This window comes from Acyrthosiphon pisum, chromosome X, assembly GCF_005508785.2.
Source record: "Acyrthosiphon pisum isolate AL4f chromosome X, pea_aphid_22Mar2018_4r6ur, whole genome shotgun sequence".
Classification (NCBI taxonomy): Eukaryota; Metazoa; Arthropoda; class Insecta; order Hemiptera; family Aphididae; genus Acyrthosiphon; species Acyrthosiphon pisum.
The window spans coordinates 106,449,708-106,454,486 of NC_042493.1; the positions used below are offsets into that span (position 1 = coordinate 106,449,708).

Below are 4,779 nucleotides of genomic sequence, written 5' to 3' on the forward strand. Positions count from 1 at the left end.
CCCCCCCCCCCCCCCCTAATTGCGGCCCTGCGTCCGAGATAAATCCTACACACATCGTAAACTATTAAAATATTATTATAGTATTGTACGTGAAACAACTCGACTTTGCCCCGATTTTAAAATAATCACTGTCAAGTATTCCAAACGTTAATACAATATATAAAAATTCAAAATCTACAGTTTATAGTCTGTGTTTATTAATAGTGGTTGTAACACAGAATAGACGAAATTTCATCTATTCGGTGGTTGTAGTCATAGACCTATAAATATAGTATAATAGGTCTATGGTTGTAATAAAATAATTATTGTTATCGCCACGAGTCGAGATAACGTTATCTCAGTTCAATGATTTCACGTCTCTTCGCCGTCAAGTTCTCATTTCTCAGATCAGAAATAATAATAATATGTAATAATAACTCGGGTAAAAATACGAAGGTAATAACTACTGTATAGTAACTACGAGCATAGAACAATGTAACGTGTAATGCGCCGTTATAATAATTATTATGCTCTAAGGTATGCTCATCACTCACCGATCGTAGGTCAGAAAATCAATACATCGACCATGTCGTGACACAGCGACTACGATCGCTACCAACCGCGTCGGCCGACGGTCGCCAGTCGTAAGTCGTAGACTACTCGCATTACGCCGACAGCTGCTGCTGCACCAGGTAAAATCTTTTGGATGTCGATCGATTGTTGTGCCGGATTCAATTCGATTACCGTTATGTTTTTATTGTTGTGACGGTGATGACGGGTGTTATGTGGCCCTCATAATGGGGCCTAGGCGAGATCATTGGTCAACATTGGTTCATCGCTGCACGATCGCCACAGTCGTCGTCAGTAGGCTGCAGCACCAAACCACGTTCCAGGTCCGTTCCGAGATGTCGTTGTCCCTTCAGCAGCGTCACGCCCAGAGTGCTGCAGGTATTGGGATGCAATCCCAGTTTCATGACGCTGCAGGATACGAAACTCATGTGGTTGGCGCAGGTCAACGGTACGTTTTATGCATAGGCATATCAAATATAGATTTGGGTTTAGACGATTTGTTTGAATGGGCAAAATTCTTCTTGTTGTTTTTTTCCATAGTCAGAGCCGGACTAGGCGTCCCATAGGTATGCGGGCTGAAATAAAGTTAAATTGAAAAATTGAACAATGAATAATGTTCTCAAAATCTAGATATTTGACAAATTCTTTTTCAATGCTTACTGTCTAGATGTTTATAGATTATATTTTGATTGTGAAGATCTTTATGCTTTTTTTAGTAATTTTAATTGATTATTAGATCTTTCACCACATAGTTCAGTTAGCACCTAAGCAAAAGAGAAACATACCTTTTAAAACAGTAATAATCTTTTGACATTTGGAAAACTGTTACATTTAAATCAATCAGTACAGTAAAATATTCTTAACCCATTAACGCCGTGCGTTGCCATATGGCAACATAGATTTTTTACATCAATTTTTATGATATTACATATTATGTTTTCAACAAAATATTGGTTAAAATTGTAAATAAAAAAATTCCGGCGCTAATGGGTTAATCTTATTTTCGTTAAGTAGGTACTTACTGAAAATGAACAATACCAGCGTTGATGAAAAATTCAATAATTGTTTAAATTCTTTACTAAAAATTATCTAGAAAACTAGATAGTTCTCTGTTTCTATTTTAAGCAAACTGTTATACTATATTATATATTTTTTAATATCAGCTGTCTGAATTTTTTTCAAGCAATGCGTTTAATTTGATTGTTAGTACATCCGGCCCTGTTCATAGTATTCATCTAATCTGTATTCCATTTATAATTATTTACACAATTAAGTATTAATGTACGAAGATAACTTGGTAAAATTTAGGTTCTCGGGTATTGTTTAACGTTCGTAGCCAATTTGAATTATCAATATTGTTGGGCGTTGGCGTAAAAATGTGAAATATTTTGTACAATAACACTGCATTAGTTGGTACATTAGCTACCGAAAATTACAACGCATACCTATTTATGTTATAGTAGGACAGATTTTGTACACATATTTTTGTTATGCAAATGACTACACAAATTTCATTAGCAATATTAGAGACTCACATTTCTTATCTAAAATATATATATTTTAGGTACATTCTGCTTACAAACTATTGTACTTAACTTTTGGAACATAAGCTTCTAATTAGAAATAGATAGGTATAGTATTCCAGAGGCCCAATCAGCTAAATCCAGGTTGTGCTATGTTAATAATCTAATATAGCTATATTATATACCTATCAAAAACAAATAGTTTAATTTAGTTTGATTACATGATCCTTGCATGTAAAATTATAATTGTTTTAATTCAAAATCATAAACTTACCTGATTTGCTAATACAACATTTTATTACAGACGTATTTTAATTGATACCGGAGAGCCAAATGTAAGAGCCATAATATATAAAAAATCTTCAGGAAAAGATGATAAAGTATAATTTTCAACTTGATTATATTATAATATCACATTGGATCTTGGATCACATTGACGGGGTAAAAAATGTGTAGGATATGATCGCCAATAAAAATGGTAATATATAAAATATGTACTTATGTATGTGATTTGATTACAGTAGAATAAATTACGTTTTGATAAATCCATAACAAGTTATAGTATGTCAACATTTAGAATAATTTTTAGAAATTTAATGCTATAGTAGTATATTTTAAGCTAAATAACCATGGGACATTTGAGTAGGTATTGTATTGTGGTATGATTATTTCTGGATATTATTAACATTTTGTTAAAAACAAATATAGTATATACATTAAGTACTTATATCATATTTTGACAACACATATATTTTATGAGAAGATTGCCATAATAAAACTGACTTTTAACTATTCATCCTAGTATATTAAGTTATACTCTGTAGGTATTTAAAAAGAAGCCATTATGCTATTTGAGCCAATTGAATTGCAGCCAAGATTTTATAAAAAATAAAATATAATATAATAAATAGGGTTAAATTAATATGTTAGTGAATGGAAAGCAATCTTGATTAAGACTTAATTAATTTCTTAGAGCTATTTATTACAGTATTACAGTTGGTTAGATACTTAATAATAAAAAGTAACAACTTCAGTTGCCTATTACTAGTATACCTAACTATAGTAGAAATGTACTTTTATGAGCTATATCAATCAATTGTAGTTTTTCAAATTCAGCGTTTTATTAAAAATACAATACATTAGATAAAAATAAATGAAATTATAGGTATATACTAAACTTAACATAAGCTTTTTGTTATTAACCTTGAAAACTACATAAAGCTTTATGTAGCAAAAACAATTATTTGGGACAATAAAAGAATTTTTTATTTAAAAATAAAAAATTGTATTATTAACATTAATTATAGATAAGTATGATTGATTATAATAAAATATTTCATAAAAAAATATATACGTAATAGATATCATTGAAGTTAAATAAATTTAAAACTTAAAATTTCTTATTGCTTAATTTTTTCTGATTACGTTGCTCTCCCCTGGTATATTTTATCGAAATAATATAATAATAATATATTTTTAATATGAGTATAAATGAATACATACTTTTAAATTTTATTTCAGAACGTCAAGTTTGAAAGTTCAATCCCAAAATTGGCAAAAAAACGCGATTACTACTTTCCATTACATTTTGTAGAGGATAAACAAAAGTTTGAAGTTGAAGGGCTACATTAATGTAATTATTGAATTTTCTTCCCATACTATTGTCATTGCATAAACAATTATAATTTTACTACTTAATATTTTTAGAATTCATCATACACCTGTACATACAACCATATCATATAGTTATATTTTTGGAAGAAGATAATGCATTGTTCTCTGCTGATTGTGTACTTGGAGAGGGAACTACTGTATTTGAAGATCTAACAGAATATTTAAAATCATTACAATTGATTTTAGACTTAATACTACTGTTATATTTCCCGGTTACGGCTCTGTAATAAAAGTAATTAAAATATAATATAGTTATAGTAATAAGGTAATCATTATCAAAGTTTAGAACTTCAGGTAATTGCATATTTCTTAGGAAGCTGCATATCAAAGATTTGATTTAACGTAAATTAATTTCTTAATACATTCAACTCAAATGCAAAAATATATATATTCTTTATTTTTCCAAATTTTATTAAATTTATGTGGTTTTGAAGATTCAATGTTGAATATAATACATAATATTATGTTTTTAAAAAATCAACAAAAAGAAAATAATATTTTCAAACGGAAAAGAAAAAATGATGTATTTACAAAGAATTTCAGATTTTTATTTAATTTTATAAATGAAAACTAAATGATCATGTTTATTACCACGGCTTGAAACTTAAAAGCACTAAACAGCAGTATTATATGTGTATAGTGTACATAAATACGTATGCACTAAAAAAATATTTAGTATAATATGCAGTTATTTTTTTTACAATATATGTGTTTATATATAAATAAATTTGGAAAAAGCATAATTATGTAAAACAAATTATAATTTTCAATAATAATTTTTTGTGTATATTTTTCATTTGTAGATCTTTAACCATTATTCCCAGCTGTATTTAAAAAAGTTAAATGTATCAAATACACCAAATATTAAATCAAGATATATTTATTTATTTTATTTTTTAATATATACAATTTGTAAAACTTTATTCACAATAAGTATTAGTACTAATATAAATATGACATAAGTTACATGAAAAAAACGTTATCTATATTTATTTAAAAATAAAATATTGTTTATTAGGTATTGAGAAAATGT

General features: G+C 28.0%; 1 long non-coding RNA gene across 1 annotated transcript in view; it reads left to right on the forward strand.

The window, feature by feature from the left end:
• Window positions 1-4,779, forward strand: part of LOC115034655 — an 11,304-nt gene that overhangs the window by 4,359 nt on the left and 2,166 nt on the right. The window contains exons 4-6 of the long non-coding RNA XR_003839987.1: window positions 2,377-2,550; window positions 3,594-3,705; window positions 3,780-3,978. This is a non-coding gene — a long non-coding RNA (uncharacterized LOC115034655). The remainder of the gene's footprint in view (window positions 1-2,376; window positions 2,551-3,593; window positions 3,706-3,779; window positions 3,979-4,779) is intronic.